Consider the following 21,852-nt stretch of genomic DNA (forward strand, 5'->3'; position numbering starts at 1 on the left):
GGGGCAGCCCACAGCTTAGGGCATGGCCTGTTCTTGACCCTCTCCTTTTGCTCTCTCCCCCTCCGTTAGCAATGTTTCCCTTGAGACAAAAGCTGGGCTTTCAGCTACCGTGTACCATCACGGACCCTGTGACTTAACTCCACCACATCCTGGGAACCCCCACAGGAAAACCCCGCAGCCACCCGAGGTCCCTCCTCATCCGCTCAGTGCCTGGACACCACTACTCCACTTTGTCCCTTCGTGTTGGGCGTGTCGCTCAGCCCACCGTCCCCAAGGTCCACCTGAGCTGAGGTGTCAGGAGCCAGGTGCCAGGCTCGGGCCAAGCCCCACTGCACTCTGGACAGGCCACACCTGGTTCCACAGCGGAGCCCAGCTCCAGCTCTCGAATCCCTGGGAGGCAGCCATGACAGCTCGGCACCGGGCGCTGCCACGCACGCTGAGGACCTGGACAGAACCCAACTCCCATTTGAGCCCGGCTGATGCGGGCATTCAGGCGTGCACTTATTCTGCCTGCCTCCACCTCTTAAGGCAAACAATAAAACAGGCAGAGATGCCTCCCTGAGGAAGAAACACACGCTCAAGCCGGCACATGCAGCAGCAGCCTCTCCGGGAACACCCACCCCGGCTGCTCCACTTCCCATCCAGCGTCCTTCCCACACGCCTGGGGAAGCAGTGGAGGATGGCCCAAAGCCTTGGGCTCACATGCCCACACGGGAGACCCAGATGGTGCTCCTCCGGCCCGGCCAGGCCCCAGCCTCTGTGTCCCTTTGCAGAATGAACTCGGTGTTAAGCAGATTTCTGTCACTCACTGTACCTTTCAAATAAAACCTTTTTTCTTAAAAAAGCTCACATTAGTAACTCCCAAGCGGGGGCGGGGGGCAGGTCCCAGCCAAAGCAGAAAGCAAGAGAAGGTTGGGGGGACGGCGACCTCGGGCATGTGGCCGAACACGCGTCCTAACACTAAGCCTGGAATCACCCCAAAATCCAGCCCGGGACCCCCAGGGGCCACAGGAGGGGACAGCAAATCCACAACAGCCAAAGGACAGAGGGCACGCGACATGCACCAAGACGTAACCCGAAGGCCTGGAGCTCCACGCAACGGGCCAGACACAGAAGCACAGAGTCTGTCTGCCTCTGGGCCCAGGAGCTCCCTCGGGGTTGGACTCACAGACAGGAAGGAGGATGGGGGTGGGGGAGTGGGTGTCGAGCAGGGACCAGGCACAGGGAGGCACTCCACGCCACAGACCCAGCACTTCCACCGGTTCCCGGGCAATGAGCTCAGCCCGGCTGGTCAGATGCCGACACCTGCTTCAACCCTTGTCCCCGGCTCCTGACCGCAGCTTCCAGCAGAGCTGGGAGACAGCAGTGGACGGTGCAGGCGACGGGAGACCCGGACAGGGCTCCCAGCACCTGCTCTGGCCCCAGCCCAGCCCGGCCCGGCATTACGGGCATCTGGAGAGTGAATCCATACATGTGTGTGTTCACTCTTGAGAGTCGAAAGGCTTCATTCTCCCGTTAGTTCTCAACTCCTGGCTTCAGCCCGGCCCGGCCACCCCGGGGAAAGACGAACATCTCTCCCTTTGTGCCTTTGAAAATGAAAAAACAAAGGCAGCAAAGACAATATTGAGACACTCGTTTAAGGAGAGAATGACTCCCGAGCGCCAGCCCAGGACACAGCAGGGAAGGAGAACCGGGGCTGTTGCGGTACCATCGGAGCCCCCTGGGGCTGCGCCTGCACGCCTAGGCAGGAACCAGAACTCGGGCTGGCAGCACAGAACCTGGCAGGAAGACCAACGCCTCCCGCCTGGCTGCTGCGGCTTCCCAGAGCACAGAACTGAGCCTCATGACCCTGGAGGGAGCCCTCAGCCAGGACCCACAGCTGCCCACCACTCACCAGCCATCCCTGCCCCTGGGGCCACTTCCCGCCTCTTCCCTGCACAGGTTCAGTACGCAATCCCACCAAGTGACAGCTTGGGGGACATGAGGCACCCGCGCACGGGGCAGGCCGAGGGACAGGCAGGCGAAGCTGAGAAGAGGGGCTCCAGGCAGGCAGAGATGAGGGCGCAGGGTGCCCAGGCCCATGCTCCAGCTGTCCCCACCCAGGACACAGCACCGCCCGCAGCTCTCTGGGGTCACCCCCAAGCCCAGTCCCCGCCCCATGCACAGCTGCGCCTCCCGGCCTCACCGACAGAGCACCCAAGTGTCCTGTCAGAGTGTCCTGCCAGAACCAGGCAGGAGAGGGGCTGCTCACTGACTTGGGGGGGTAGAGCTGGAAACGGGTTCCTCGGCAGGCGGGGGTTGACCCCTGCTTTGCCAGGTGCTCCCTAGGTGGACAACAGCGGCACAGCCTGCCAGGGGACACCCCCATCCCAGCCACCATGACACACGGTCAGCAGGATGGGGGGTTGGGGCACCAGTGGTAAAAGTGGCTCCAAGGACAAAGTGGGGCTTGAGGGCAAGCTGGGAGGGGAACTGGATGTCAGTGAAGCATGGGACGTGGCTGCGAGGCGGACGGGGCCTGGGGGAACAAGGGCATGCTGGGGGGCCCTGACGCTGCACTCTGGTCAGCCGGGCACCCTGGGGTCGTGGAGGGAGAGACCACACACACACACACTCGCAGAAACGGACACACGGCCGACGGGGAGGGGGTGCATCTACAGGGTTAACCATCGGAAACCAGGCAAGTGTGCAAAATGGGTCCAGGAACTCCCCACCCTGGCTCCTGGTGTGTGAGGTTAAACATGAGCATAGCCAGGCTGTGTGCGCGCAGGCGCTCGGCGCCCACGCAACGGCACCAGCCACCACACAGCACACAGCGGCAGAGGGGAAGGGCCAGCGGGATGACCAGATGGCTGGAAGACAGACACCCGACAGCAGCCCCTGTGACAGGCCCATGGGACCTTGCCACCATGCAGGGCCCTCAGCCCCGGGAGTCTTGGCAGCAGATGTGGGGGTGGCCATCACAACTGCGCTACACACCCCATCCAAGGTGGCCTGCACCAGACACAGCCCCAGCTCCACCTCCAGATGCTGCGAGTACCACAGGCCTGGCTGCCGCCCTTCCCTCCAGCCCCCTGCTGATGCGCCTGGGGGAGCAATGGGGGACAGCCCACGTGCTGTGCCCCTGCGCCCGCGTGGGAGACCCAGAAGAAGCTCCTAGCTCCTGACTTCCACTTGGCACAACCTGGCCATTGTGGCCACCTGCAGAGTGAGCCAGCAGAGCAAGATCTCCCTGCCTCACTTTCTCTCTGACTCCGCACTTGAAATAATTTTTTTAAATGGATCTTAAAAAAAGTCAATTGTATCCCCACATCTTAGCAATGGTTATACAGACACCAAAATTTAAAAATACAGTATCACTCTCACTGCCTCAAAACAAAATCAAAACAGAGGAGCTCGGACACAAACCTAGCACCATGCGTACGGGAGGGTGCTGACGTCTACACACGCACAAGGAGACACACGAGCTGAGAACGCGGAGATGGTCCTCGGTCCCTCCCCAGACTCGAGAGAGCCAGCAGCATCGAGCAGCAGGGTGAACGCAAGTCAGCAGGACCTTCCTAGACACGGACAAGACGGTCCTACAACCTTCACAGAAGGTAAAGGACCGAGACCAACTCCCTGTGGCGAGCAGCTCGGTGCAGAGCTCACGGCATCCTGACAGAGGGACTCGCTGGAGCGTCCAGCACGACCCACAGCCCTGCCCCGCCCTGCCCCATCAGCAGGAACTCCGCAGAAGAGGGTCCCAGCAGCCCGTCTCACTCACATGGCTGCCTCACCTGCCGCCAAGGGCTTCCTCCTCCTCGTGCCCAGTGCGAGGGCAGCTCAGGAAGTCACCACGGCCATGACTATTCCACAGGACACCGTGGCCAACACAAGCACGGAGATCCAGCAACATGTGCAGCATGGGTAGTGATGGGAAGGCGGGGCCACAGCAGCTGTCAGTCAAGGCTGCCTGCAGGTCACCACTGTCATAGCCAGTTTGTCCCTCTGCAGACCTGCCCCCTGAGAAGTGGACCCCCAGCGCCCCCGACGAGGCAGCCACGCAGGCACGACGGCAAACATGGGGCCCAGCAGGGGCTGAGGGACCCCCAGCGCCCCCGACGAGACAGCCACGCAGGCACGAGGTCGGCAGGGGCTGAGGGACAAGCACCTGCTGCGGCTCACGGTCCTCACACCGGGCTGGGAGCTGAGTCAGGGTGGCCAACCCACCGCCCAGGGACAACATCTGTGTGACTCTCCCTGGATCACACCCACGCTGGGCACGCACGCTCATCTCTCCCTGCCACGTGTGCTGTGCACACGTCACCATCAAGGGCTTGGGACACATGGCTCAGGCTCCACCTGACGGGAGCGAGCGGCCGGTTGTGCAATCCCAGGGAACAGCTCCTCACCAGGCACTGTCACCAGCCACAGGCACAGCACAGAGGGCTCCAGGAACCCATCCCAAGGAAAGGGGGCGGGGCCTTGTGCACCTAGGGAGCACCTGGCAAAGCAGGGGTTAACCCCGCCTGCCAAGGAACCCGTTTCCAAATCCGGGGGGCCCCCCCAAGTCACTGAGCAGCCCCTCTCCTGTTCCCAGCCCCTTCAATAAAAGATGGCAGGATCAAGTTCCCTGTCAACATCAACCATCCAGGCCAGCCACAGCCAGCGGGAGTGACACGCTCCACCACGCTCCGCCACGCCCCGGCCAGGTGGCACCCGGAGCAGATACACACAGGGGCAGGGGGCAGGAGCACGCCAGCCCTGAGGGCCCCACGGCTGGGGTGCCGCAGGAGCGGGATGGGATGCAACGCTGTTCCAGCACCCAACCCCTGCTCTGCCCGAACCAGCATCAGTGCACAGCCCTATGGACAGCCAGCCTGACCAGGCGTGGGGGCTGAGTGCCTGGTGACCCTTGCCCTACGGACAGCCAGCCTGATCAGGCGTGGGGGCTGAGTGCCTGGTGACCCTCGCCCTACAGACAGACAGCCTGACCAGGCGAGGGGGCTGAGTGCCTGGTGACCCTCGTGTGGTCAGGACGGAACGCAAAGAGCAGGAGGCGCAGTGGACAAGCAACAAGGGCTGACCGCTGTCCCGGCTCTGCATGGCTACCCAGGCCTGCCAGGCTCACACCGCCAGCCCTCAGCCCAGCCTGCCCCTCTGCTGGGACCCAGCCCCACAGCCTAGGGGGCTCAGGGCGGCAGCAGAGACGGACTCCTCACTGGTTAGCAGTTGCTGTGCCGACCCCAGGGAGGCCCTGGCACCAGGTCACCCCACAGTGGAAGAGGGAGAGCATGAGGGGCATACCAGCTTTTACCCAAGCGGACGAGCCAGTCACCTGCAAGGGTCCCGCCTCCCAGCACCACTGCGTGGGAGTCAAGTCTCTCATGGGTGAACTCCGGGGACACGGCAGATTCCTCCCAGGGAGAGGCACGGAGATGCCGCAAGAAGCACCCCACACATGATGAGCGAGAACCAGCACAGGAGAGAGACTGAGTCACTTGAGGGTGCAGGCGCCTTGGCTCGCAGGAGTGTGTGTATAAAGACACTACACAATCGGCCCTGGCATGAAAAGTCCACCACGTCAGCTGTGGACGTGGGCAGTGGCTGGGAGATCTCGAACCCCACAGGCATCTCCCATCCCCCAGGAGGCAGCAGCTCCACTCCAGGCCACTGACCGCATGGGCAGCACCGGCCATGCAAACATCCCCGTGGAGGCCACACAGCTGCCTGCGCGTCCAAGGGCAGCAACAGCCACCCAGTCCCAAGGGCGCACCGTCCCCCCTACCCACGTGTGGGAGGCTGACTTTGCAGGGAAGCGACCTGGAGGCCAGTTGGTCCCGATGGGTGCCAGTCAGGCATTGTATTGAAATGAAGCTTGTTGAGTATCCCACACAAATCAATGTCCTAGCTGCTCCTGTGAAACGCAGCCAACTCCACATTCAGAGAGAACTTCAGCACCAGGGAAATTTTCAGCTAGCCTTGAAAACCAAGGCTCTGGGATCTCACGCTGATCTCCCAGGCACCCCGTGGCTGGTGGAATTGCCTGACCAGAACTGCCTGGGAGCCCTGGCAGGCACGTCCCCTGTGTGAGGTCCAGCTGCTGCTACACCTGCCAGGGTGGCACAGCAGTGGCCGAGGAGAGACAGACAGAGACACAGCCCCCTGGAGCAGAAGTCCACAGTCTCACCCAGCCTCTCACTTGCCCCTCCCTGTCCCTCTGCCCCTCCAATTGAAGACTGATGCTTGCCACAGCAGCTGCCTCCGTGGGTGGCAGGGGGGACACCGTCTGGGGACAAGAAGCCGGCGGGATGAGGGCCTGGCGACAAGCTCACGAGGAACAGATGCCAGCCCCTGGCAAGGAAAGCTACTGACCTGGGCTATCCCACGGCAACGCAATTCAGGTCACACGCGCAATGCCGCAGGAAAAAGTGAAACACGGGGCGTACGTGGGGCGCCGCACGTGAGCAGCCACAATTCGAGTCCTGGTTTCTGTACTTGCAATCCAGCTAGCTCCTTGGTAAACGGCAGAGGATGGCCCAGGCATTTGGCCTCCAGCTACACACGTAGCCTGGAGTGCCAGGCTCTGGCTTCAGCCTCGCCCACTCTGCCCATTGCAACCACTGGAGCAGCACACCAGCACACACAAGAGTCTCTATCTCCCTGCCTTTAAAAAAATGAAGAAACCTTTGAAAAATACACACACAGTTGAAGCTCATCTTCCCACTGCTCTTCATGTAACCCTCAAAACACCCAACAGGACCCCGAGAGGACGCAGCACAGCGTCCAGGTGTCCAGCAGCCAGGCCTTGCAGAGCCAGTGGAATGAGCGGGATAGAACACTAGGCTCCAGCACAGATCACACACAGTCAGACACCCGGGACGCACAGCCCACGGATTCACCATCTACAGGGCCACGTCCGTGGACCTCAGCCAACCACTGCGTACAACGAGCCACATGCCGACGGCAGACAGACACGCTGCGTGGCCACAGTGGATCAGCGTGACAGCTGCTCACAGCTGCAGGGAAGCGCTGCTGGCCACAGCCGCGTCAACAGCTCCTAACCAGGCACCCACCTGCCCGAGGGACGGCAAGTGACCACCACGGGATTTGAGCAAGTGGCAGGGGTGTGCAGGTTTTGTGCAAATCCTACACAGAGATGTGGGCACTATGGTGTGTGGGTGTCCCAGAGCTATCCACCAGCTGGCATCCCTCACCCACTCGCCCTGGCTGGGTGAATGGTCACTGGGACCATGGCCACCTAGAAAGCTCCTGGGAACAGGAAGGGCTTGGACACACCTGGCCCCCTACCTCACATGGCCCACCTCCTTCTACACACCTTCCCCTCCTCCCCCTCCATGCCCAGCCCCTGCCTCAGGCCCCAAGACCCCAGCAACAGACTTGCTCTGGTCAGGACTGTCCAACCCATCAGAAAACAACCCAGCAGAGAATGCCCGGCGGAAGGGCCACGGAGCAGAGAGTGCCCGGCGGAAGGGCCACGGAGCAGAGAGTGCCCGGCGGAAGGGCCACGGAGCAGAGAGTGCCCGGCGGAAGGGCCACGGAGCAGAGAGTGCCCGGCGGAAGGGCCACGGAGCAGAGAGTGCCCGGCGGAAGGGCCACGGAGCAGAGAGTGCCCGGCGGAAGGGCCACAGAGCAGAGAGTGCCCGGCGGAGAAATGAGAACACACTCTGAAACAGAAGAGAAATGACCAAACACGCTTCTGCCCACGTTCAAAAAACAGTGAATCTTCACACCAGTACCCAGCCTTCTACTTCAGGGGACAAAAAGAATAGCCACAAACCACAGGAGCAGGGTGAGCATGGCAGCATAGCATGCCAATCCCCCACCTGCTAGTGCCAGCATCCTATATGGATGCTGGTTCGAGCCCTGGCTGCTCCACTTCCCATCCAGCTCCCTGCTTAGAGCCTAGCAAAGCAGCAGAGGGCAGCCCAAAGCCCGATACCCCACAGCAATGTGGGAATCCCAGAAGAAGCTCCTGGCTTCAGATCGGCTCAGCTCCAGCCACTTCAGCCTTTTGGGAAATGAATCAGCAGATGGAAGATCTTTTTCTTTTCTCTCCTCTCCATAAATTTACCTTTCTAATAAAAATAAATGAATCTTTAAAAACAAACAAACAAAATGAAATAAAACAAACAACAACAAAACACACACACACATACACAGGAGCAAACAAAGCTAGGAAAAATGGTCGGGCAAAGAGAAAGAAAATCAACCAAACTCAATGTTGGTTATTAGCAAACCTGGCAAACCCTCGCCAGACTGACCCAGGAGACAGAGAAAGGAGACGCCTCAAACTGCCTCCTGGCGAAGGGAAGCAGAAACCTCACCCGCGTCACAGGATCCCAGGGAATCCCACGGGCTCCTGGGGGTGACGGCACGGGACACGACACAGCAGCCGAACCGTTCTGCAGCACGTGCACTTCTCACCAGGCCAGCCCGACAAATGGGACTCCCAGTGTGACCCGAGGCTGAAGGCAGAGAGCTAGGTAGGAAACCACAGGGTCACACACACACATACACACACAGATCACAGGAAACCACAGAGTCACACAACAGAACCAGGAACCTGGATTCAGCCGCCCAGACGGCAGACCATGAGCCACGACCCACGATTAAAGCCAGGATGGAGCCGGCAAAACCCAACGACCCTTGCAACCAAACGGCCAAGCGTCAGACATGCCGGTGGGCTTGCGTACACTGCCCGGGAGCAGCCGCCAGGAGCCCGGCTGGCATGTGACCAGCCTGAACGACGGCCATGGCCCTGAGAACTAGACAAGACGAAGCCACTGCTCATGCTGTCCCAGCGGCTCCCACGCAGGCACCAGCGCCAGACGACAAAAGCGTCCACAGGGGCCAGACGCCCTCGTAGCAGCCAGCACATTCATGCTGCTACAGTGACCTCGGGAAGGTGTGAGAGCCAGTGCGCAGACCCAGCAGCTCATGGGACACTGTGAGCCACACAAAGCAATTTGAGCAGTGAACTTACAACTGCAGGAAAAATTAATTCTTGGGCCGGGGCCAGGGTATAGTGTGTAAAGCAGCCACTTGCAGTGCCAGCCACCCATAGATGCGCTGGTTCAAGTCCCAGCTACTCCAGCTCACTGCTAGCAGCCTGGGAAAGCAGTGGAGATGCCCAAGTCCTTGGACCCCTGTACCCACTTAGGACACCCAGAAGCAGCTTCTGGCTCCTGGCTTCAGCCCAAACCAGCCTCAGCCGTTGCAGCCATTTGGGGAGTGAATCAACATATGGAAGATCGCCTAGTCTCCCCTTCTCTCTCAAATAAAGAAACAAATCTTGCAAAAACATTACATTCTTAGGAGTATATTCATCAGAAGCGCCAAGTTTCATCTAGAAACTGAAAAACACCATTGAAAGAAAGAAAAGAGTGAAGGAGAAATCACTGAGCCTCACAGGACGGGACCTGACACTCCGCCGAGCCCTCCGCTCCCAACACCCGCACGGGAGAGCCCGGATGGCGTCTCCACAGACACCGAGCAGCCAGCCGCACGTGCGCCCCACGGGAGCATCCCAAGGGCCAGAGCCCAGCAGGGCGGTGGCACAGCACGCTCAACTACCTCCTGCAACGCCGACACCCCCCATGGGCCCTGGTTCAAGGCCGGGCTGCTCCACTTCCGAGCCGGCTCCCTGCTCCGGTGCCTGGGAGGCAGTGGAAGATGGCCCTGCAGCCCCGTGGGGCACGTGCAAGAAGAGCAAAGGACAGAAGTGGAAGCACTCAGCTTTGCTGATTTCAAAACCTGCTTCGAAGCAACACAACGTAGCAGCGGCACACGTGCCCATACGCATGGGAGGGGCAATCACAGCCAGGCACGCGTCTGGCATGGGTGAAGACACCCACATCACGTGGCACAGCGTGTGGCTCAAGGCCCAGCCCTGCTCAGGGCTTCCCACTCACGTCCGGGGCACAGCATGCAGGGCTGGCCACCCGCGAGAGCCTGGCATGGAGTTTTCATGCACTCCTGGCTGCGGGCTGGCCGGTCCTGTTCCTTGAGGGGCATCCGCGATGTGACCAGCACCTGGGCAGTGCTTGCCCACTCCCTCCCTCCCTCCCGCTGCCTTGCAGATAACAAGCTTAGGACACACGGCCTGGCAGGAGGATGTGACAGTCGGCAATGTGACCACGTTTCTCGCGCCAGCCGGTTTTCCACAAAGGGGAAGGTCAAATCCACGTGTCAAGGCTTAGGTCCCCTCCCAAGCCATGTGCCAAAAGTTAACGCGAAACAAGTCAGCTCCCTGAAGGGGAAGACATGGACAGAAACGACCTCGAGACGGGCAAGTCCTTCCCGCACGTGACTCTACAAACACAAGCGACCCGTCTCGGAAGAACTGCGCTTAAAAGCCAGGGGCGCAGGACCAGACGGGGAGGCAGCAGCGCCTAAGCCGTCCAGACCACAAGAGCGACCCTTTCTCCCAGGAAGAGCCACAAACCTCCAGAGGGTACCAGGAAAGATCCCGGTGGAGGCTCTGGCTGCGAGGGAATCCCGGGAAGATGCCATTCGGCACCTGTTACGATGCCTACACTCGAACAGGCAATGACTGCCACAGAGGTCCATCCACTCGGCATCCTCCCCTGCTCTCACACCACAGTGACCTCACAGAGGCCTCCTGCGCCTGGCCCGGCAGCATGACACCACCAGGCAGACATCAGCCGGGCATCTCCAACCTACCCAGCACCGCTCTGACGCTGCTGGCCTTCTCCAGCAAATGGGATTCAAAATTCACTAAACGTTCACCAAACGTGAGTACCAGGGCCACACAAGTGGGTGAAGCTGCGGCTTGAAACATCGGCCTTCCACATGGGAATGCTGGTTCAAGTCCAGGCCGATCCACTTCCCATCCAGCTCCCTGCGAATGCACGCGGAAGGCAGCAGATCACGGCCCAAGAACCTGGGCCCCAGCGGGCAGATGACCTCTGTGTGTGTACTCTGCCTTTTGAATAAATAAACCTCTTTTTAAAAAGCTATTATGCATAGATTTTAAAACATTTTGGGGGGCAGAAAAATAAACTTGTCTTCAAATTCCATGTTGCCATAAACACTGTGAGGTGCCCTTGTGTATACCAGCAGAAAGCATCAAATCCCTTTACAGGGGTGTGTCTCAGTCCCCGGGAAGCCCCCCACTCATGCACAGTGCCCATCCCAGACCCCAGCCTGGCCTCTGTAGACAGGCTCGCTAGGGTGACTTGCAGAATCTGCTGGTTCCAAGGTTGTTAAAAAGAGACGCAGGGAAGGACAGCGGGCAGAGCAGAGCCCCTTCTCCGGGCACCGCCCAGCAGCAGCCACGGTTCAGGAGCTCGAGGGGCCCTGAACTTGTGGTTTCCATGGAGACCTTGCCACATGACCACGGCTGAGGCTCGGGCAGCCGGATGGGAAGATGAATGGACTGGCAGGGCAGTCTCCAGCGCCCAAGGGCTGTGTGGGGCAGCCCAGCCCCCGGTCTGCCATCACTCTCCTCCAGGCAGGAAGGGACAGGGCAGGACTCCGCCCCGAATGAGCACTGCCACACACAGAGGCCAGAGGACATCACTCCAGGGAGCTCCAAGGCTGGGGGAGGTCACAGTCCCTGAGGTTCATCACTCAGGGAAGGAGTTGGGAGCCAGGCACACAGCTGCAGGTCAAACTCCACCTGCCTATGGGAGCATCACAGGTAGGAAGTGTGGCCCTCAGGGCGGGGGTGGTGGACTCCCCACCCAAGGGGAGGGCAGACCAAGAGTCCCTCAAACGCTCAAGTCCGAGTGACCACGGGACCCTGCCACGCCCCTTGTGGGGAAGGCGCACGCCACAGCGTGCACAGGGTGCCCACAGCAGCCACGCTCTGGACGGCCAGGCAGCAGACAGCAGCCTGGGCCGGCCACAGGCAGGTGAGTGACTCCACAGGGGCATGCCAGCCTCGGAATGCTGAGCAAAGCACCAAGCGGTGACTCCCACAACCACGTGGACAGGCCACCATGTGGCCCCAAGCGACGGACACGGGCATGGAAATCGGCAGGGCACAGAATCCCTCCAGACGAAATGCCAGACCTGGCAGGAGAGGGACACCGGGCAGGCCCTGCTAGAGGTATCGGATTTCTTTTTGGGTGATGTGCTTGTCAAAAGCCAAACACAGCATTGGGCCGGTGCTCTGGCGTGGCGGGTTAAGCGGCCATCTGTGACATCAACATCCCATATGGGCACTGGGTTGAGTCCCGGCTGCCTCGTTTCGAATCCAGCTCTCTGCTTGTGGCCTGGGAAAGCAGCAGAGGAGGACGGCTCATGTGCTTGGGCCTCTGCACCCACGTGGGAGACCTGGAGGAAGCTCCTGGCTTCAGCCCAGACCAGCGCTGGCCATTGCAACCAACTGGGGAATGAAGCAGTGGAGGTAATCTCGCGTGCTCTCTCTCTCTCTCTCTCGCTCGCTCGCTCTCTCTCTTTCTCTCACAACCACAGGTTAGACCTTGCTCCCAACAGTGCTGTCTGCCAGATCATGACATGACACAGCCATGGGGTCCGGGGGACACACGCCAGGCACAGACCAAAGCACCCTGGCCCTGCTCAGCCCCGCCAGGCAGCCCAACACCCACCACAGCCTCTCCGTCCCCACCTGCAGGCCACTCTGAGCCCTCCAAACCGTTGGGGCTTCCCGGGGTAACTCGGCCACCCCAGGGCCCACCCCTCATAGTGGACACCATCTGGGAACCGCCGAGAGGCCCCAACCAGACGTCACAGGAGCATCCTGACTGGCAAGAAAAGGGACACGTGTCATCCAAACCACACGCCTGACCTCAGGACCGAGTCGGCCAGCTCTCCAATGCCAACCCCGTCCACGCCCCGGTCCCACCCTCCCCCCTGGGGTGTTCTCAGTGTGGCCAGGGGAGCCCCAAGGGTCCCCAGCGAGGCCCTCTGGGTTATCAAGAAAGCCATCTTCGCAGCAGTGAGCCTCCCTCTCATGCTGGCCCGAGGGAACAGTGCATTCCGAAGCCACAGGAAGGGGGACAGCCCAGCAGGCTACAGCCGCGGCCGGCGACGACCCAGGCAGCACAGCCCAGCAGGCTGTGAAAGTGAAGTGTCGCTGCTAGCTGAGCCGGCAGAGTAGGCGGGGCGAATGTCTGAACAAAAAGCACCGACACACGGAGACCACGATGGTGGTAGAAGTGCTGGGAGCCGTCTGCCCCTAAGCCTCTTTATTACCATATTATATCCTCTTCCCCCAAGCCCATTAACAGGACAATAGGACGCCAATGAGTCTGCAAAAGCCAGGTGCTACTGCCGTAGGCCGATTCCTGAGTGCTCAGCTAAAGCAATGTAAATCAACTCCTCAGCCCACAACAGTGAAGGAGTGATGAACCCTCCCCCATCTGGCTCACCCCCCATGTGGCACCCGGCCGGTGCTGCAGCAGGCTGAACCAGGAACCGGGGGCTGCTTCTGGGTCTCCCACGTGAGTACAGGGGCCCAAGGAGCGGGGTCATCCTTCACTGCTTTCCCAGGCAGGGAGCCAGACAGGAAATGGAGCAGCCGGGACTCGAACCGGTGCCTTATGGGTTGCCAACATCACAGGGGCTAGTTTTACCTACTACCCACAAAAAAAAACAGCCATCTTCATAAAGTACATGACTTACATGATCACACGGAAGGTTCACCGTTGCTGCCTTAAACGCACGACTAGACCGTGAAGCTCTCCCTTGCCGTGTCTGATGGCGGCCCTCGGTCCTTCAAGCCCCTTCTATAGAGGCAAGGGTCCTCAGTCCTGCGTCGCTGTGACGCCCCGAGGTGGCCGGGTGGCCTGGGGAAGGGGCGACGCGGGCAGGTAGTGGGGGCTGCCTGATGGCAGATGGCCTGTGAGAGCTGTCCCAGCTCGCTCCCCTGGAAAGCGGGGCCCAGGGCTAGTGCCTCTCCTCCGGCCAGGACACGGCCACCGTGAGGTTGTCATTGGAAAAGGGTGTGGGGACCCGGGGGGCCAAACCACCCGTAACTCTCCTCCAAACAGCACCAAGTCAAGGAGCAGCTCCGCCACACGGCGAGGCGGCGACATGACATGAGGTCTCCTCTGGTGTGCAGTGAGCCCCACGGGAGGGGTGTGGGCAGTGTCCTGTGACACCCTGTCCCTTCTGATTTCTGGCCACACCCACCCAAGCCTGACCCCAGGACGGGAGACTGGCCCTACACCCAGGCCACCAACCAGGAGCGCGTGACTGTTCCCACAGCCAAGGGGCTAACCGGCCCCACGTCCCTGAAATACGTCTCTCCACTCCTACTGCCAGTCTGAGAGAGGTGTCTGTTGCTCACTGCTCAAAGAACCCCATCAACCACAGGTGAGCTTCTACCTGCAGTGCCAGCATCCCATATGAGCACCAGTTCAAGTCCCAGGGGCTCCACTTCCATCCTGTGAACGGCCTGGGAGAGCAGGAGCAGACGGTCCAAGTCCTTGGGCCCCTGGAGCCACATGGGAGACCTGGGTGAAGCTGCTGGCTTCAGCCCGGCCCAGCCCCGGCCACTGTAGCATGGAGGTGTCATCTAACCTTGGGATCGGCTGCCTGCACCCCATGACGGGTTTGGCTTAACTCCGGCCCCGGACTCCTGACAACGGCCCCTGCTAACGCACGGCCCAGGAGGCAGCAGCCGATGGCGCAAGCCCCCGGGACCCTGTCCCCATGTGGGAGACCAGGATTGAGTCCCCTGGCTCCTGGCTGCTGCTTGGCACAGCTGTTTCGGGCATCAGGAGGACCAAGCAGCCCATGGGGCCTCTAGCTGCCTCTCTCCGAAACGCCTTTTTAAAAAAACAAGGCCGCCAGGCCCAGGACTGGGCCAGCTGTTCCCAGTGTCGCACAGCTGCCAGGACTGCAGCTGGCTGGCTCCCTCCTCCTGTTCTTGGATTGCCTGCTCTGGTGCAGGCCTCCAAGCTGGCCCTGCCTGGGGGGGGTGCGGCCCTTGGGCTCCAGCTGTCAGGACGGACGGGACCTGGGAAGTGCCCGTGGCACTTCCAGGTCCCGTCCGTCCTGACAGCTGGAGCCCAAGGGCGCCCAAGGCAGGGCAGCTTGGGGCCTGCACCAGAGCAGGCAATCCAAGAACAGGAGGAGGGAGCCAGCCAGCTGCAGTCCAGGCAGCTGTGCACCTGGGGCAGAGGCCCAGTCGGCCTGGCGGCCCGAGAGCCAGTGTGAATGCAGAGAGGCCGGAAGGAGCAGGCAGCAGTTGGAACCCTGGCCAAAAGCACCTCCCTGTCCTCACGCAGACCCCTGCTCCCCACCGTCCCAGGAAGGCAGCCAGGGCTGCACGCTCAACAGAGTCCCAGGCCTGAGGCTCTTCCCCCACTGGCAGTAGCTGGAGTCAGCTCCAGGCCCAGAATCTTCCAGAGGCGAGCCTGCTCAGAATGACACACGTCTGGCGCCTCCCCTCCAAGCCCCGCCACCCCACCACCTCCAGGGTCCCCAGCCCAGCAGCTGCAGTCTCCATGGCTCCATCCTGCAAGCAACAGAGCCCCAAGACCACAGCTGCCCAGGCTCCTGGCCATTCCCCGCCCTCCCATGCCGGCTCCAAGCTGAGGGTTCTGGGGGACCCTGCACTGTCCTGAAGAAGGGATGGGGACCCCAGAAGGAAGGTCTGGGGCAGGAACCCTCACGTGAGCACAGGAACCTTTGGGTGCGCAGGCAGGTTGTGGGGGCTCTGAAGAGCTCACAGGCCATGCAGGTGGGGCCCCGGGAAGGAGGGTGTGGGGCAGGAACCCTCAGGTATGCAGGCATGTCGGGGGTCGGGGGGCTGGAGAGCTCAGAGGCACAGGCCATGCAGGGGGGGTCCCCAGGAACCCTCAGGTGTGCAGGCATGTTGGGGGTCGGGGGGTTGGAGAGCTCACAAGCCCAGGCCATGCAGGTGACACAGCCATTGCCACCCTGCCCTTGGAATCACCTGCCAGGCCCGGCAGTGCAGGTGCAGTCCGTAAACTTAAGCCCTGCCCCCACAGGAGGCGTGGGAGCCGGCACAGCCTGAAGCCTGAAGGGGGAGCTTGGACTAAGGCTTGGTGAGCCCTCCCCAGCTGCGCCATCTCAGCCCCTCCATGCCCGAGCATCCGCAGCACACAGGCATGGGATGCTGGGTCCACTGTCCCCCAGCCCGGATAGTACCACTGATCCGACCACACTCGGCAACTGCGGTGGCTGCAGATTCTCCCTACAGATCCACTCACATGCACTGCTCCTGCAGAGGAGCACGCTGGGCAGATCCACAGAAGCCATTCCTGCAGCGCCAGCATCCCACGGGACACTGGTTCTAATCCCGGCAGCTCCACTTCCCAACCAGCTCCCTGCTTGTGGCCTGGGAAAGCAGTCGAGGACAGCCCAAAGCCTTGGGACCCTGCACCCGTGTGGGAGACCGGAAGAAGCTCCTGGCTTCAGATCGGATCAGCCCCCATTGCCTCGGCTCTCTGGGAAGTGAACCAGCAGATGGAAGATCCTCTTTTCTGCCCTCTCCCTCTGTAACTGGCTTTCAAATGAATAAATAAATCTAAAGGCAAACACATATGGAACACAGTGGAAGAAGCAGTGAGAGCCCGCCCCCCCAAGCTTGCTTGGCAGCTGTCAGCAGAAGTCGGACGCCAGCCCAGGGAGTCTGTGCAGGCTGACCTCCCGGAGGGGGACTGAGGCCCTTGGCAAATATTTAAACCTAAGCGAAGAATGCCCCATGCTCTATGCTCTCGTTACAGCACACCAGGGTCTAGCCAATGATTAACGCACTGTCGGCGGCAGGTATCAGGGAATTCACCCAGCGGCTCTCCCATGTTCTGCTGCTGCATGCTGATTGTTCTAGAACCTGTGGCAGGAAACGTAAGAGAAAACCACGTTTGCCAAAGACCCCATCCAGAGCCACACTGAAAGGCAGAGTTGGCGGGGTGGGGGGGGGCGAGAATGAACCATGCGCTAGGTCATTCTCTGAATGAGCACAGAGACTGGGCCCAGCCAATGTCAGAAGCCAGGAGTTTCATTAGGTCTCCCACGTGGGTATAGGGCCTCAAGGCTTTGGGCCGTCCTCCACTGCTTCCTCAAGCAGGGAGCTGGATGGGAAGTGGAGCAGCCGGGACTCGAACCAGCGCCCACAGAGGAGGCCTGTTTATATGAAGTACCTGGGACATTTCCACCTGTCACTCCTCCAGGTCACACTGGTGTCTCAGGACCACCTCCAGGGTGGGGTAGGAACAGGGACGTCCAGTCCAGGATGCAAGGGGTGAGCCAGGCCTGCTCTGCATGCCCTGAGGCCCAGAAGGTGGACTCTGCAGTCCACATCCAGCTGCAGCAAGCGGCCTTCCCAAGGTCAGCCCTCCCCCTGAGACCTGCCCACCTGACACTGACCGACAACTGGCGGCCCAATCCCGGGGGGCCCACTGGTCACTTCCCAGGCACTCCCACCTGCCACACCGCTGTCCCCCAGCTGGGCAGCTCTCGGCACCACGGTGTGTCACAAACAAAACATCCCGTGCTGACAAGACTGGAAGTCCCTCAAACTGGACAGGGAGGTCACCTCCAGGACCCCGCAGTCCCACGAGAGCTCACAGAGGAAGCGCTCATTACCAAGGGCAAGCCGTTGCTCGGATCCACCACCAGCAGCAGTGACCACCACACGAGACCCAGGTCTCCCCCACAACAGACCCAGCTCCCTGATGTGTCTGTCTGCCCCACACCCGGAGCCCAGCACGCTGCGGGGAGGAAGGGCTGGGCTCCCCAGGCAGCCTCATGCCAGCTCCACACTCCCCAGCTGTGTGGTCCAGGACAGACGGCTTCAGGACTTACCACCTCCCAGCACCTGCCGGCTGCTGGCAAGCAGGAAGCGCCCTGAGACTGCAAGTGGTGGTCCACTCTGGGCTCAGCACACCACACGGGGCAAGCCCACATCTACTGCAACAAGCAGAGAAAGCCAGGCCCCAGTGAGCTCTCCGGGAGTGGCAGGTCAGGTCGGGGCGACAGGGAGCCTGCAGGCCCTCGGCCTCCGCTCGTCCTGGTCACGTCTCTAACAAGCCGCTCAACCACACACGGTCCAGGCACGCACAGATGTGAAGGACCTGGCAGGGCCTCCCCGCCTGGGGACGTCTGAGCATTTCTCAGAGTCCACCATGCTGCCCGGAGGCTCCAGGCCCCCAGGGGGGTCGGGGGGAAGCTGGCAAGCTGGCAGCCTCCAGTCCACCAAGCAGGAGGCTGGACTCGCAGGCAGGGGCCAGGTGCACCCCAGCTGGAAAGCTCCCTACCCTGCCTGTGGGGGCTCGGGAACTCTCCTGTTGGGGCCCACCCCCGGACATCTTGGGCAGCGTCCCCTGCGTGGTGGTCGAGTGACCCCAGCTCGTTCTCCTTAGTCCCCAGCTTCTCCTCAGGCCCCATGTGATGCCAGCCACTGGGCCAGAACAGCCCCCCTGGGAGTCCCGAACTCGCCACACGCACGGGGTGAGCTGGCAGGGGGACCGAGCGCAGAGCATGGAGCACCTGCCACACACATGAGCAAACGAAGCTTCTAGGGCTGTACAGGCATGCCCCTCCCAGGCTCCCCAAACCAGAAGCAGCCCAGCAGGGTGCCGTGGGTGGCACCCCTGGGGATCCGCCTTAACTCGCCTCCCACAGAGGACCAAGGGTGAGGCCGGCTTCCTAAGCCATCCACCTTCCAGGAAATCGAGCAATCCCTCAACAGCAGGCAGCAGCACTGGGGCGGGAGACAGGTGACCCTCTCACCTCCTCCTGGAAGGACTCTGTGACTTCTCACATGCACCAGGCATGATGGTTCAATTTCCTGATCCTCCCCTTGCAAGTGCAGGTACCCTTACGACACCAGTTCACGCCCTGGATGCTCCATTTCCCTTCCAGCTCCCTGCTTGGGGCCTGGGAAAGCAGCAGAGGACGGCCCAAAGCCTTGGGACCCTGCACCCACGTGGGAGACCTAAAGGAAGTGCCTGGCTCCTGGCTTTGGATCGGCTCAGCTCCAGCCATTGTGGCCACTTGGGGAGTGAACCAGAGGATGGAAGATCTTGCTCACTTCTCTTTCAATCTGCCTTTCCAATAAAAAAAAAAAAGGCCACTTCCATCACCCACCAAACCCCGGCCCCAACCCCTCAAAAACCATTGCACCTCTCTATACCCACACCGCTCCCCCACCCTAGGCAAACCGCAGCTCAGCCTTCCAGGCAACCTTCCGCCTGCAAACCCTGGGGAAGCCTGGCACACAGTAGGGCTGCCTAGTTGGCACTGGCACCAGTGGCAGGGACCTGTCTCCCTCTGGGGCCGCACCTGCAGCTCCAGAGTCCAAAACCCTGCCCCCACCCTCCAACCCACACATTTATCCAGAACCACCTGTCCACGTCTGGAAGCTAAACTTAATTAGCTGGTTGACCTCATTAACAAAGGAACTTGAGCTCCAATCGAAAAATGAGGCCACACAACTCCGCAACTCACCACCTCCAGTTTCCACGAGGACACTTATGGGCGGCTGGCCTCTGGGACTCCAGAAGGTGCCCGCAGCCGCAGCCCTCAACACGCCACCTGCAGGGCCCAAGCACCTCCCCGGGCGCTTTAAAAGCTGGTGGCCCAACCCACCACTACCACCACTACCAGCATCTCCCGACTCAGCGCCTCCCCCCACCCCGTCCCCACGCAGGGGCGAGCCTCACCAGCGCCTGCGCCCGCCCTGAGTGTAGCGCAGACCCTCCAGCCCTGGCGGCAAGGTCCACCGCTGGCCCTACCCTGCACCCTCCACCGTGGGCAGCGGGGATCGCACCTGCTAGCTCAGTCTGACGACTCCGGCTCAGGAGTGGTGGGCGCGTGGTTGACGTCCCCCGGGGGTGCGCCCCGCGGACGGAGCTGCCGGGGCAGCGAGAGGAAAAGCCCGGGTGAAAGTTGCCAGGGAAACTTGGGCAACTCGAGCACGCCTGACCCCGCCTCCTGCATAATTCACTGCGGGGCTGCCGGACACTGCGGCCGCTCCCCCTCCGGGCTCGTCGGCTGCTGCGGAGCGCGGCAGGCGGGGGCCGGACGGCCGGCGGGGACTCCGCGCGACCCCGGAGCCCGGGCGCCCGACGTGCTTCCGAGGGCCCGCATCGGGTGGCCGGCCCGGGGCTGCGGGAGTCCGCCCGCCGCTGCAGCCGCGCGCGCGCCACGGGCCCGGCCGGGGTGACAGCTCGGGGTGCCCGCCTCCCCCAGCGCCCTCTGGCGGCCCCGCCGGCCCGGGGTGCCCCGGCTGGCGGGTTCACCTGCGCCGTCCCCGGGCAAGGGGTCTGTGCGCTCCAGGACTCCGGGCTGCTGCTGCTGCTGCTGCGCCCTTCGCCCGCCCAAAGCCTTTATAACCCGACCCGGTCCCGGAAGAATGCCTTGGGGGGGAAGGGGCGCCTCGAGAGAGAAGCAGCACCCCCCCACACACACACACATCAGGACATGCGAGTCCCTCCCCCACCCCTGCGGCCCAGGACGCCTCCTGCAGCAGGGTCGAGGCCCCCGGGACCACCGACTGTGCCTGCCGGCCCCGCCCACTCCCCGCGCCCCCCACCTCACCTGGTTCCACGAGTGGGGGGCGGCGGCGTCCGCGCGCACCTGGGCTCGGCCTTGGGGACCCGAGCGGCGCCGCGCCCTCGGCCAGCCGGAGCGCGGGAGCCGCCGCGGCCGCCGCCTCCCAGGTGCCGGGGGAGGGGCAGGAGGCGCGGCCCCGGCCCGCGCTGGCGCCCCCGGGGTCCTCCCCGGAGGGGCGGCTCGGGGGAGCGGAGGGAAGCGGGGGCCGCCCGGCCGGCTCTGCGCTCCGCGCCGCACCTGTGTCGCCGGCGCCCGCGCGCGCGCGGGGTCTGTTGTAGCAACCCCGGGCGCGCCGCCCCGCCCCGGGCCGGCCTCCCAGCCCCGGGCTGCGCGCCTCCCGCCAACCCCCGCCTCCCGGGGCAGCCCAGCGGCCCGGGAAGTCGCCGAGTGCCGCGAAGCCGGGTCCGGAACGCGCGGCGATCCCGCCCGGCAGGACTTACAAAGAATCGGAAATCTGGGGCCCCCGTCGCCCAGTGAGCACAAACTTCGTGCGTGGCTGCTGGCCCCTTCTGCCCTCCTGGACCACAGGGGCGAGCGGCCAGGCGCCCTGGGGCCCCTGCGGCTGCTCAGCCTCTGGCCTGGCAGCTCCGAGCCCTCCCACGGAGCCCTTTAGGGGCGGTGACCTCCAGCTCCGGTCCGCCCGGCCTGTCCTCCTATCCCAGGGAGGAGCCACGCGCCAGGAACCCCGCTGCAGACCCTGCTGGCCCCACTGGGGGGGTCTCTGTGTCCTGGACTTCCTGGATTAGGAAGAGGGGGCCTGTTGGAGGAAGGAAGTGCAGACGGCGCTCCAGGCACACCCGGCGCCTGACACACAACCCCAATACCATCCTTTTTTTCTGCCTCTTGAATCCATCTTTTAGGATATGCATGAGGGCTGTGCATGCCGTTGGCTTCTAAATACCGAAAGTAAAGTTAAATATTTGCTCTAGATACTGTTTTTTCTGCTTGCATAATTGTCCCACATTTCAAAGAAATCTTTACAAGCATTTAGGCTCAACGAAGAAAAAAAGAAAAAGACGTGTTGAGGGCCTGAATATTTCAGGACAGACTGGAGTAAAAGTTGTAATTCCTGGAGGGCAGCTGCTGCAAGAGCATTCATGAAATATTCGTGGGATGAGTGCAGGACGCAGCCCAGCACCTGCTGGAACCTACTGGCCCATGGGGGAGTAGGGGGCGGCCGGGGACCTGGTGGACAGGGAAGGGCAGAGGCTGCGTGCGTGCCCCTCCCCCCAGCGGCCCTCTGACTCCAGCGCCAATGCCCACTGCAAAAGCGCAGCTCCACACCCAGCGGGCAAGGTCAGAGTTCAGCAGGCTGTCCTCAGTGAAGGC

General features: G+C 62.0%; 1 protein-coding gene across 1 annotated transcript in view; it reads right to left on the reverse strand.

The window, feature by feature from the left end:
* Positions 1-20,772, reverse strand: part of SHANK2 (SH3 and multiple ankyrin repeat domains 2) — a 308,953-nt gene extending 288,181 nt beyond the window's left edge. Inside the window, exon 1 of the mRNA XM_058662689.1 lies at positions 20,509-20,772. The gene's annotated coding sequence lies outside the window, so the exon portion shown is untranslated. The remainder of the gene's footprint in view (positions 1-20,508) is intronic.
* Positions 20,773-21,852: the final 1,080 nt, after the last annotated feature.

This window comes from Ochotona princeps, chromosome 4, assembly GCF_030435755.1.
Source record: "Ochotona princeps isolate mOchPri1 chromosome 4, mOchPri1.hap1, whole genome shotgun sequence".
Lineage (NCBI taxonomy): Eukaryota > Metazoa > Chordata > Mammalia > Lagomorpha > Ochotonidae > Ochotona > Ochotona princeps.